Genomic DNA, 14,067 nt, shown 5'->3' with positions numbered 1-14,067 from the left:
TCATATTACTCATTACGTTTTCCCGACGTCATGAAGTTATGACGCCATTCTAGCCCTTTTTTCTATGGAATGCCTTTTGTGTCTAAACCAAAAAAATCAACATTTGCTAATTTTCCTATAATTAATTTTGTCTCAATTTGCCCAAGGATTTAAAGATGTCATCCTGCGGATTTGTAAACTTCAGGAGTTAAACTACCCAAAACCATTAAAACATTTTCCGAGGTATTTTTCAAGGGGTTATTGCCCTGCCGTAAGGACTAGTTAGGATTAGGGTTAGGATTATAGTCCTTACGGCAGGGCAATAACCCCTTGAAAAATACCTCGGAAAATGTTTTAATGGTTTTGGGTAGTTTAACTCCTGAAGTTTACACATCCGCAGGATGACATCTTTAAATCCTTGGGCAAATTGAGACAAAATTAATTATAGGAAAATTAGCAAATGTTGATTTTTTTGTTTAGACACAAAAGGCATTCCATAGAAAAAAGGGCTAGAATGGCGTCATAACTTCATGACGTCGGGAAAACGTAATGAGTAATATGACGACACGTACAGTATGGCCTGTAGTGTTGTCCGTGTCCGTACTTGAGCTCCTCTTCCAAGACAAAAAACAAAGGCATTTGACGTGTTTCATTCTGCTAAATGGAAACAATTTGCACATTAGTGTGTATGGAATTACATCCAGGCTGAGAAGATGTGAAACCTGTGTTATTCGTGGACTTGTGATTAGTGCGTATGGTGTTCCAAAGCACAGGTTTCACTGTCGAAGATAAAACTTGTAAATTGATCTTACAAAATGGCGGGCGATGATCAAAGAACATCGTGAGAGACTAGTTTTCTCCGATTTGATTGTTTACCAGACGATAGAGCTATTTTAGATGGAAGCGTATGCCATCTGGTGACAGCTGTTCATTAACCAGTGTGTTCGTAGGAGTGCTTAATTTCTCTGCAGAAGATCCATGCGTGAAAATCGGTGAAGTCTTTCAGCAAATGTCGCAGTTTGTAAGCGAGTGCTACAGGTGCAAAATCTCAAACAACATATCACGTAAGAGATATGAAACCTGGCTAGCTAGAACCTCCAAGCACCAGTCCACATAAATCAAAAACTACCGCCCACATCAACCCATTGCTGAACGTCCATCTGAAAAGGGCTGTATTGCAATTCTACGGGGATCTTCCAAATCTTGATCCGGTTGACTCTGGGTGGTTGTAGGATGGGCAGAAAACCGCCTGGAGTAGAACCTACACCAACTGAAGTCATGCTAATTTTGAAGTGTGGCTGTGGAGAAATTTACCATGTGCAACAGCATGCTGTGGTTGCGCAGTCGGTCAATGTGCGTGTGCCATCTTATGTCGATGTCTACTCCTTGGAAATTGCACAAATCCGCACTGGTCATCCATCGTAGTCATCCGCACTGGGTATGTGCAACAGTCACCTTCACCGGTCACCAGCACTGGTCATCTGGATCGGTCATCCACACTGGTCATCATTTGCAGTCATCCGCACTGGTCATCCTTTTGTGATCATCCGCATCGGTCATCCGCACTATTCATCCTTCATGATCATCTGCACTGGTCATCCGCACAGGTCATCCTTCATGATCATCTGTACTGGTCATCTGCACTAGTCATCGTCCATGATAATCTGCACTGGTCATCCGCACTAACCATCCGCACTCGTCATCCGCACTGGTCATGTTTCATGATCATCTGCACTGGACATCCGCACAGGTCATCCTTCATGATCATCTGTACTGGTCATCTGCACTAGTCATCGTCCATGATAATCTGCACTGGTCATCCGCACTAATCATCCGCACTCGTCATCCGCACTGGTCATGTTTCATGCTCATCTGCACTGGACATCCGCACCGGTAATCCGCACTGGTCATCTGCACTGGTCATCCTTCATGGTCATCTGCACAGGTCATCCACACTGGTCATCCGCACTGGCAATTCTCACCGGTCACCCGTACTGGTAATCTACATGACATCCTGCGTAATCATCGGGCGTGGTCATTTATTGGTCATCAGGCATAGTCATCCGCTACCATTTCGGCAATTGAAAAAAGGATCGATGGTGGCTGCCCTCAAACTGGAAACTCACTGCATGACCATGTCATCTTGTGTGGTAAACCAGCGTGGTCATCCCGCCTGGTCATCTGGAGTGGTAAACTACACATCATCCTGTGTGGTCATCGGCGAGGTAAAGTGCATACTAACCAGTATCCCTGGTTCGTCGCCATGACCTTTACGTTATGAGATAGGGGTCTTTTGTATATGAGACATGGTACATCAGGTTTAGCCTCTTGACATGACGCCTAATACACCTCCTCGGGGCGTCACTAACTGACACAACACTGTGTATATGGTGTCAATCGCTTGGCGCTGTGACACCTTACAAGGCCTTTCGTCTGATGTATACATTCCTCACCTGACTAGATCTTTTTTTTAAAAAGAGCACAAGATAACTTTAAGTTATTCTTGGTATTACAGCCACTTTTCCAGGATTAAGTTGTTATCTGCTTGCTCACCGACCAAGTCACTCATTGATTCTGGAACACACCAGGATGGTAGGGTCACTTCAACGACGAGCGCTTCATAAGCTGTCTCCACCTCTGGCGGCTGTGAGCAATTTTTGGGAAGTTGCAAAACATTTCCCAATCCACTCTGTAATGATATCTGTCCCTCTGTTTATTTGTCTTCTCTATCTTCTCTTTCCGCGCACCATACCCTGTAAGATGGTCTTGGAGAGCCCGCCTGTTCTTGTTACATTGCCATACAATCTCAGCTTCGTCTTCTTGACAGTGATCTTTGTAGTGATGCACGTGCTAAGTGATGGTTTTGCAGACATTAAAATATATGACCTTGAAATTGTTTGACCTTGAAAACGTGTGACCTTCAGTGTTGGTGAACGTTTTTATTCATGGCAAGTTTTAAGAAGACATTTCGTCATTTTATCTTCAAAAATAGTATAATCCTTTATCATTTGAATGAACATTTGACATTCATATGACCTTGAAATGCGATGAAGGTCAAGCAAAGTGCAACAGTAATCAAAGCCCACAACACATATAAGCTTAAACCATTAGCTGTAACTGAAAAAATATATTGCTAAAACTAACTATATCATCCTGCTCCGTTAACCAGTTTTAACGGTCCCTCAACAGACCAGCCATTCGGGTTATAGTGTCTGCTAATCATGTAATTGTTGTTATGCATATTAACTCCCGTTTTATCTCCCGGAAAACATAAATAAATACAGTTCTGCTAGTTTATAGCATGCAGTTTCGACTATTTTGCAGTCTGGAATCCATCTTGTCCGCCATCTTGAATACATCAAAATGCCCAAGGATGACAGAGTGTCATCCGTCGGATCTGTAATCTACAGACATCACAGAGTTCAAAACAGTCAAAACATTCTCCGAGGTATTTTTTGAGGGGTTAAGGTCAAAATCGGGAAATGACGACCTGACTATTAGGGTAAGGGTTAGGGTTAGGTTGTTCACGACCTGATTAATCTCCCCATGTTAGCGCATGCGCATTGACCGTAATGAGAAGGATTGTCACGTTCAGGCAGAGTTTTCAGTTTGTGACACCGGGTCAACGTGTTGGAATGGTGAAGAAAACTTGGCATTGTGAAACAGTATTAAAAGTATGCCTGTTTCTTTGTTTCTTTGTTTCTGTGTGTCTTTGTTTATGTGTCTTTGTTGTTGTTGTTGTTTTTGTTTTCTTTGTTGTTGTTTTGTTTGTAATTAACACAGAGGTTAGGCCTAATCGGTCACATTATTTGGTTTCTATCCATGTATTTATCTGCCAACGGGAGGAAAATCTCTTTCTTAAAAAACACATTTTCTCTTTCGTTCTTTCTTTCTTTCTGTCTTCTTAACACGGAGGAAACGCCCAATCGGTTTATTCTTCATGTTTCTATCCATTTATTTATCTGGCAACAGAAGACACACATTCTATGAAAACATGGCAAACAAAACAAACAAAACAAAGAATACGACAAACAAATGGAGAAGAAAAAGAAAACAAAAAAGATCCAACAGATACGAGCATGATTTAATAAGGTATATTCTGTATGAAAGGAGCAGGAACTTAAACCCATTGTGGCAATCAGAGATTTTCTATTCGTCAAATGTTATTTTGTCCATGCCATTAACAACATCTGGTACAAATAAAGGCAGTAGGATTGCATGCATGAGTACACATGCACACACATCCTAATTAACATAATCGACCTGCTTTACCAATAGACGATCTTAAAGATTCAATAATAATCCTGTTAATACACAAAGGGTTTTGCTCGTTAACCTTAAATAATGTTACCAGCATGTCTGTCCTTTACATGCAATGGGTTTGTTTTAGTGTCGTCAGACTGTCCGGCGTTGGCATACAGAGTGCAATACAGAGTGCAATACAGAGTGCAATACAGAGTGCAATACAGAGTGCAATACAGACGACTATCTGTATTTGTATGTGTGCCTTCCACAAAGCGCGACCTTTTCTTCTCCGTGTCAAACAATACATTACCAGCATATGTTTCTTTATTCTAGTAAATCATTCTGTTTTCTGGCTAGTTTTATCGACACCTTTTTTAAGATTGCCGCTTGGAAAATACAATGTCGAATGGCCAAGCACACGACGTGTATAGAGAGATGCCTCATTATCGCATTACCTCGCCGGTTCACAAGAACAGGGTTCCACTAAGTGTGTTACCCCTACCCATCCATCCCCTCCTACTACCCGGCCACTGCCCCCACCCTTCCCCCTCTGTCACACGTTCATATCATCTCCCAAATGTAACTACCAAGTGTGTCCATACGACGTTAGTCTACACAGCTCAAAAATAAATAAATCCGCGAAGATCCTACTAACCTCTGTTACTGTGACCGAGGTGATTTATGTTTTAATTCAGTCGTTGTGTGTCTAATGCGGTGTTTTATTGCGTGCTGTAAACTGATACTACAAGTTGTATATCTGTGTCAGTGTTTGCAAGGTCCCCTTCTTGTTATGGGGGCGAGGACGCCCCCATTCTATACGGATAGTTTAGAGGTTGACCATGGGCAGCGCCATTTTGTTGTGAAATACGTCATCAGTTTGTGTACACAGGAAGTTGTGACATCCGTCACCCTATGGGAGGGGTGAAGGCAACATTGTTCATCTGTAGAAAGTTGTGAGGGGTGACGTCAAAATTGGTCATCACAGAGTTTGTGTAACACAGGAAGTTGTGAAATACGTCACCCTATGGGAGGGGTGACGTCAAAATTGTTCAACAAAAACATGATTCGTCGCATATTATTGTGCAGGGTCAACTGCAACAAACTCAAACAGAGCCATTCATAGCTTGCTGTATTTGAGTGACTTATATACCGACATTTTTATTTCTTATCTTCAGCACAGGTGTAGGAAAAATCATGAACCAAAATGTTATTTATTTTGTAATTTAACAGGTTTTTTTACAAATATGACCATGGTCTTTTAAACATACAGTGACATTAAACATTGTTATGTTAAAAAAAAGAAAAAAAGAAAAAAAGCTTTTGTGCACAAATCAGAAAATACATTGTACATTTTACCTACAGGCCAAACAGTGTCTGTTGGCGGCAAAAGACCCAGCAAGTTGCTATTTTTAGATCGATTAAAAGTTGTCAAGAACAGGCGCTTACATTTGGATGTGTCCACTGATAGTAGGTTTGGTTGTGATCAATCAGAATGATGTGGGAATAAAAATGTATGACAGTTTGGTATGATGACATGTAATTCAAATATGCTGAAATGTAATATTATACATGATATAATTTAATTATGGCTGTTGCCATGACCATAAACCCCAAGAAAGGTTTATTGTTATGTAAAATCAAAATACCAAATTCAAGCACCTACGGTGCGGCTTGGACCTAATTTGGATGGACACGCAACTCGCTCAGCCAGCCAGCGCTGCGAGACTTTACAGCGGCCAACTTCGCCGCGGCGCGCTCATTGGCTCAGCATTGAACTTGCGTCAAGGCCGATGCGCGTAGATTCCCAGAATGTTTACTTTCGGTTAGATTCTTCGACAGCATTCGCAGAGGTGACTGCCGTTTCAGAGGTGATTAAAACTGACCATCGAAAGGAAAATAAGATTCATATTGGTAATACTAATAACATACTTGCATAACAAGCATGTATCTACCAAAACTGTATGGGAGCACATAGTTGGAAAGGCGTGGTGAAGCGATCAAATCGAATCAGTCGTCCCGGTCAGTCAGTGCACTGATCAGCCACCACGATTGAACGTCACTGTCCGTATTTTGTATGTAAGCAGAGCTTCCAAACTAGTTAAATCCTGATGTAGTTTACAAAAACAAAACAAAATCTCATTCCTGTTCCATTGTTATTCTTGTATTTGTGATATATTCTAGTGAAACTGAAAGTAAGTGTTAAAAGCAGCGGAAAAGCCGGACCGAATCAGGTAATTGGGTTGGGAAAGTTTTGCTAAGAAATCCTGTTATTTCCCTGGGTTAATAAGCATCTCTTTGTCCAACTATTTACACAATTTATTTGACTAGTTTGTGGTTTCAATTGAAATTATTGTTGTATTTATTTCTAGACTACAAGAACTTGCATTGATTGCATTTCATTGTTACAGCACAAAACACTGAATGACACATACTGATTGACGAGCATGCCAATAGCCTTCTCGTTTTACAGTATAGGTACTGATAGTTGTATACAAGTTTGAATATCACTTTGAACACTGCCACATTCAGTTTTACAGAATACAGAATACAGTATTTATTGAGCCAAGTGACATTAAAAAAACATTTAAAGCACAAGGAATTTAGCGTAGTGTTGGTAAAATCACGCACACACACACACACACACGCCCACACATTCACTGACATACACACCAACACACACACGCCAACACACACACGCCCACACTACAGCAGTCACGATCACACCATCAGGTAAAACAAGGTGTGAGACGGGCAAAGTTAGCTACATATGCAGTTGATCATATCATTAGTGCCAGTCCACGGATGCTCCCCCCTTGTTTGTGTGTATGTATGTGTGCAGGTTTGCATTTCAGTCTGCATGAGGTGAGCGATAGTGATTTTTAACTGTTGGTGCTCAGTGATTTACAAGCATAACAACTGTGTGGATGGTGCTATATTGAATGAAAGAGTGTGACATGAAGTTCTTGTACATCATTGTAAAGAGTGTGAATGACGTTTTAGTTTAGATGTCAAGCGCTTAGAGCAAGCCTTTTTAACGAAAGGTTTTGATTTAGCGCTATATAAATGTTCTTCTTCTTCTTATTATTATTATTATTATTATGTTTTCTGTTGCTATGTAAATTCTCCTGTCTTATGTAAAACACACACACTTTGTATTACATTTTTTTTTACAATAATCTCTCTTGGTGCTGGGTACAAATATTTTAAAAGTTTTCAGGTTCATGTTATTCTCTAGTTTCACTTTTTGTTTTACGCTCGACACGTGTTTGAATCTGTATCTGTCTGCAACTGTGAGTAAGTACACCTGAATCCAACATACTAAAGAGAAATAGAGAGCTTCAGTATTTAGTCTGTACTTTAAAATAAATTGTTATTGGGGGGGGGGGGGGGGGTTCACATGGTTTGTTTGTTTCAGAACCACACCCATATACACACATTTCACATGTAAACCATTTGTCCGCCCCCTGTCGATATTTATCGACTAAGTTCCTTGTACTGTGATGTCGTGGATTTGTGGAATTCGTTCAACACGCATGGATAGCATTCAACAGAGCTTAGACGTATAGAAAGGAAAAGATCGAGAGAGGCCATCTACGCACACGCACGTAGACGCACACACACACACACACACACACACACACACACACACACACATACATACTGACACACACATACACCATACTGACACCCACACATACACACACACACACACAAACACACACACACACAAACACACACACGCACACACACACACATACACTGACACCCACACACTCCCACACACACACACACACACACAAACCCTCACACACATACACACACACACATGCACACACCCACACACGCATACCGTCCTACACACACACATACACACACACACACACACACACACACCTCGTACAGTCAAGTTCAGTCCCAACTCCGTCCCTGCTCAACAGACATTCACTCACTCAACATAGCCAACAATCACGTTAACAGCAAGACAATAGAGACATCCAGATTTGCCTTCGTCAAAAGTTCGTGAGTTCCGATGTTCGCGAGTTTGTTGAAGTGGTGACGTCACATCCCGTCACGGTCACCACCTTCTAATTTCGGTCCAGATCTACGCGAAGTTCTTCGTGCGTTCGTCTGTTTTTTCGAAACAGTGATGACGAGTTGTGTTATATATGACGAGTCTTTTTTATCGGAATATTCCAGACATCTGAATATGCTGGGTACACAAGCAACACTGAATTTTTTTCGATTTTTTAGATTCATTCCTGTAAAATCTCCCAACTCTAAAACAAATAGGTCTAGTGGAAACAAGTGTCTTGTGCAAGAGAGATCAAGGGAGATAATTGGCAGGATATGTCGCCCGTCGACTCAAGTTCTGAGTTTTGTGTGGGTATCCGTGTTCATGCACTACGCCTCCAAAATGAACAGTTTACAGATGCACAGTCCACAGAAGCGTCGTAAAGATATTAAACTTTAACACTGTGCACATAAAACATATTTTTAACATTATGAAAAGGACTAAAAGTACTCACGAAGATTGCTGATTGAGATTCGTCAAACATGCCTTTTTCACCACGCAGATCCCGATCTTCGGCAAGCAGTGGTGAGCGCCAAAAACCAAGCGCATGCGCATTGAGACACAAAGTTAAAAATAGAGAGGAAATCCCCACCACCGACGAATGTTCGTCTGACGAAGGTTGAATCTGGATGTCCCTACTCATGAACACAGGCGTCAAGAGAAACACAGGAGGAATGATTTAGCGTTCTGACGTCTGGGTGTTCAAATTCAAGCAGAGAGGTAAGTAGTGGTGGATGGGTTACTGAGGAAAACGGTGGAGGGGGTGGGGGAGTTGGGGGAGTTGCAGAGGCAGGTGCTGAGGGGACAAAAAGGGGTGGTCAGTGGTGGTGGTGGGAGGGGGGTGGTATGGAAAGGTGAAAAAGGTCAGCTGTACCAACACACAAAGATGAAAGTACTCGGTACCATTGGTTTTCCTCATAGCCTTCAAGAACATGTGTCTAAAAGCATGCTCCTAACTTCACGAATGTATGATGTTCTGCACAATATCCATCGTTTTGCAGAGTTGATGTACTATTGCATAATATTCTGACCTTACACATGTTTTGCCTTGCTCCTACTAGTCATAAACATTTATGAACTACAATGCTTAGAACTATATAATGCGCTTATGTACATCAACTTATACTATTTCACTAATTATGTATTCATGTAGTAGTAGTTATTATAGTAGATTTAGTCCCTCTTTAGGGCGAGGGCCAGATGCAAAAAAGTATTCCTATGCTTATTCTGTTACCCTCGTAAAATAAATAAAATGTCATTGTCATTGTCGATTCTGTGCCCTCAAGGCCGCTGAAATAGGCATGTTCCAGTAAAGATGGGTAGTGGCAGAGGCAGGTACTGAGGGGGGTGGGGTGAGAGGTGGGGGGAGGGGGGGGTGTATGAAAAGGTGAACATCTCAGTTGTACAAACACACAACGATGAAACTACTCGGTATAAATGTTTTCCCTCATACCCTTCAATGACATGTGTGTGAAAGAAGGCTCCTGGGGTTTCCAACTGTACCCTCTGGGATACGGAGATGGACATGTCCAAGTTATTAAGACGGTGGCTGGGGAAATGTAGAGAAAGGCACATACAAAGGTTGAACAACTTCAGCTGTTTCAACACACATGGGTGGAAGCACTCTGTTCAATATGTTTCTTTCAGACACTTCAAGGCCAAGTGTGTGAAAGTATCTGCAGCCTCAAACAGACTGTTTTTCAAGTTAGGAGTTCGGTATTTTAAAACGATTCGCCTCAAATACAGGCCAGAAAAGATCCTTTCGGTTTCTTCGGATCAAATTCGCAAGGTATGTAAAAACATCCATTTATCTGAAAGGTATTTGGAAGAATGAACCGTAACTGTGACTGACATATATATACTAGAGGAATACCCGGCTTCGCCGGGTGAATCGCGAGACAGAGACAGACAGCGTGGCGGTTCGCCGTCTTAGAGCACGTGTTGAACATTTTCATCCACCAGTTTGTGCCCACACAAAGGAAGGCAAGAACATACAGAGAGACAAAAGCCGCCAGACCCCATCACAAACAGAACTCTACAATCCACAGGTGTTGCCTGGCGAGCTAGCTATAAATAGCTCACAAGTTCTAAGGCGAACAACTCTGCAGAGTCTGCTGTGAAGGGCGACGGTAGTCTCCCTGTCACACTCGACCCCCTTTGAATGAACTTTGTCCCCAAAGTTCCGAACCATGGACCCGCCAAGCTTAGGTCCCTCCCAGGTTCGTGGAATGGGAACAGCACGAAAATGTTTGAGTGGGCACAAATTGGTGGATGAAAATGTTCAACACGTACTCTAAGACGTCGAACCGCCACGCTGTCTGTCTCTGTCTCGCGATTCACCCGGCGAAGACGGGTATTCCTCTAGTATATATATATAGATGACGTTGGATTTGCTTTTATAATGCTTCAGCATTTTGTTGCCAGTAGCTAGCACAAGCCTGCTCTCAGTTATAGCCAAACAATAATTATGACAATTGCCCTAAAGCGTGTGGCCATAGAACGATCAGAACACAATCGTACAGCAGGATTTGACATTTAGGAGAAGCTTAAAGCCACAATCCTGCCTGTGTTGAAAATTCGGCTCTTCATATGAGATCTGGCCAGGTTTGGTGTGGGACACACACACACACACACACGAACACACACACACACACACATACACACACACACACTCTCTCTCTCTCACACACAGACACACCCACACCCCCACCCACACACACATACACACACATACACACACAGATACACACACACACACACACACACACTCTCTCTCTCTCTCTCATTCTCACACACACACACACACACACACACACACACACTCACACACACACACACACATACACACACACACACACACACACACACACACTCTCTCTCTCACACACACTAACACACCCACACACCCACCCGCACACACATACACACACACACACACACACACACATACACACATACACACACGCGCGCACACACAAACAGACACACACGCGCCTGGTTGATGTCTGTGCATAATGGGACCCTTGTGATGAATCCTTTTTTTTTTCTAAACTCACACCTGTAACAATATGCGACATGAATTCATAAACAGATCCAAACCCCTACAGAAAGCATCCAGAATGTTGAGTTTCAGTATGTGTGCAGGTAATGTAATGGTCTTCTTTAATGTCAAAGCCTGGCCAGAATTGCGATGTCAGTTGAGCCGAACTGCATACACGGAAATGACTGTGCCTTTAATTGCGTGCATGATCCACTAGCACTACGTTCCATGCTCGTCAAGCAATTAGCAGTGTCGTTCGCTTGACGTAGATATGCACGCCGTGTTACCAGCAGCGCCACCTATCTAAGAGCAAAGGGATCGAGATAATGTTAATTGCATTTCGTCTCCCTACACTCACGCGTTTCTTTTTCGCGTCGCCCTTCAAACTGATGAAGATGCTAGGGGAGGTATCGTTTATCTAGGTAGATGACTGGTAAAATGTAGTCCCACGGTGATACAAAGTTACCATTGAAGTTGAGCTGCATCTTTGCAACAACAACGAAATAACTTGGCTGATGAATGAGAACAAATAAATTAATATGTAAAACGAGACCGATAGAAAGACAGACAGACAGACAGACAATCATACACCTCCCCCCTAGCGCCCAACACACACACCGAGCATTTGAGTCACAAAAGACCACATTTACACATATCGAAAATTGGCTTAGAAAGTAAAGAAAAAAATCCCTAAACCCAACCTCTCTCTCTCTCTCTCTCTCTCTCTCTCTCTCTCTCTCTCTCTCTCTCTCTCTCTCTCTCTCTCTCTCTCTCTCTCTCTCTCTCTCTCTCTCTCTCTCTCTCACTCAGCCACTAAGTGGTATGTCCATCTCACTCAGCCACCAAGTGGTATGTCCATCTCACTCAGCCACCAAGTGGTATGTCCATCTCACTCAGCCACCAAGTGGTATGTCCATCTCACTCTGCAGCCAGACCAGACTCCCAAGACTGCTCCTGTCAGCTTCCTTTCTCCTCAACAACAAAGAAATCTATGTGTACACGGTACGCTGACGGGGGAACCTAGACATATAGACAGTAGACAACAGCAACAATGGCATTCACACGAGAGAGAGAGAGAGAGAGAGAGAGAGAGAGAGAGATTCTTTCTTTCTTTATTTGGTGTTTAACGTCGTTTTCAACCACGAAGGTTATATCGCGACGGGAGAGAGAGAGAGAGGAAAAATAGAAAGAGTGGGAGGTAGAGAGTGCGAGAGAGAGAGAGAGAGAGAGAGAGAGAGAGAGAGAGAGAGAGAGAGAGAGAGAGAGAGAGAGAGAGAGAGAGAGGAGGGAGAGAGGGAGAGAGAGAGAGAGAGAGAGAGAGAGAGAGAGAGAGAGAGAGAGAGAGAGAGAGAGAGAGATTTGAAATATGTGTGCACTTTTTGCCCTGCACATAAACCAAGCCATGTTTCAGCATACTTAATTGAACTGAATGAAACCCACAGAGTATCACGGAACTCACAGTTTTTTGGTGCATGCCTCTCGCTGTCTTCTTTTTAACCTGGCAGAGCAGAATAGCTTGCTGGCTTCTGTTTTGCCCATCATAATGATTGTACTCTTTTTGTCCCAGTGCTTTTGCAGTTTCCCATTTCGAGAACCCAAACCAAAACACATGCTCGTGCAGTGCAAACTACCTGTGGCATCATCCCAGTCTCGTTTCGCACCAATATATTCTTTAAACATGAAATGGTGAGAACTTTTTGTATTTCACTCTTCCAGTCAATTTGTTTTTCTTAGTTTGTCAATTCAATCACACGCACCATGCACGTCGTTTATGAATGGCTTTTGTTTTTTTCTTGAACATTGTCATTGCTTATACTTTTCATAAAATTAAACCATCTTGGGTTTTGGTTTTCGCACACACCGTGGCCTTGGCAACATTGGATACACTGTATTTATGAACATAGTTTCTACACTCCACTAAAGTCGCAGTGCATTTCAGTTTCCGTCGAGCTTCCGAGTGAAGCATCAGCTGCTTTATGAATGATTCCAAGCGGAAAATAGTCAGATGACTTTTCCAGCTGCGTTGTGCAGTCGGTATGGTGATACTGAAAATACGAAGAAGTAGCACAAAACAACTGCTGCTAGAAAAAAGTGTGTCACTACTAATTCAATGAAAGCAGTTGTGCCGTTTCCGAACTTTGTTGACATAGAAAACCGTGCCAGTTTGCTGAAACTGAACAGAAGCCATAAAAAGCGATAGTTTTTAGTCAAACTGGAAATTCGATTGATAGTGACTTTTTAAACTGCATGCCCGACTATTACCGGAGAGTAAATCTGGGATGCTATTCTTGAACATACCTGATAGTTTCTAGGAATTTCTGGAATTCGAGACACAGAGAACACGCAACATTACAAAAATCTTACCTTTATCATCACCACGAACGTGAATCCTGCCAGCACACACACACAACACAACACAAAAGAATCAAACGAGAGTCCGTTCAACAAAAACAGCAAGCAGCCGAACTGTTTGGCCCAGTCTCGTCTCGGCCTCCCAAAACAATGTGGCTAAACGGGCCCAGCTTCAGACTCGGTGTGCCACATTCTACAGTTTCACTGCGGTCGCGTTCGAAGCTGACGGGAAGAAGTTGTTGGAGCGGGGAGGGGGGGAGGCATGGAGAGGTGGAGTAGAGGAGGGGGGGGGGGGGAGTAGTTTGCGGGATGAAGGGAAGGGAACAGAAGAGAGCATACATTTTTTTTCAGAATGTCGAATAGATGAAGAGAAAGGTAG

At 42.7% G+C, this 14,067-nt stretch overlaps 1 protein-coding gene across 1 annotated transcript in view; it reads right to left on the bottom strand.

Annotated features, from left to right (window-relative positions):
• LOC138962900 (uncharacterized) overlaps positions 1-13,852 on the bottom strand; it is a 30,862-nt gene extending 17,010 nt beyond the window's left edge. Inside the window, exon 1 of the mRNA XM_070334861.1 lies at positions 13,701-13,852. The gene's annotated coding sequence lies outside the window, so the exon portion shown is untranslated. The remainder of the gene's footprint in view (positions 1-13,700) is intronic.
• Between the last annotated feature and the right edge of the window lie 215 nt (positions 13,853-14,067).

The sequence above is a fragment of the Littorina saxatilis genome, linkage group LG3, assembly GCF_037325665.1.
Source record: "Littorina saxatilis isolate snail1 linkage group LG3, US_GU_Lsax_2.0, whole genome shotgun sequence".
Lineage (NCBI taxonomy): Eukaryota > Metazoa > Mollusca > Gastropoda > Littorinimorpha > Littorinidae > Littorina > Littorina saxatilis.
This window is presented reverse-complemented; position numbering and strand designations above follow the sequence as displayed.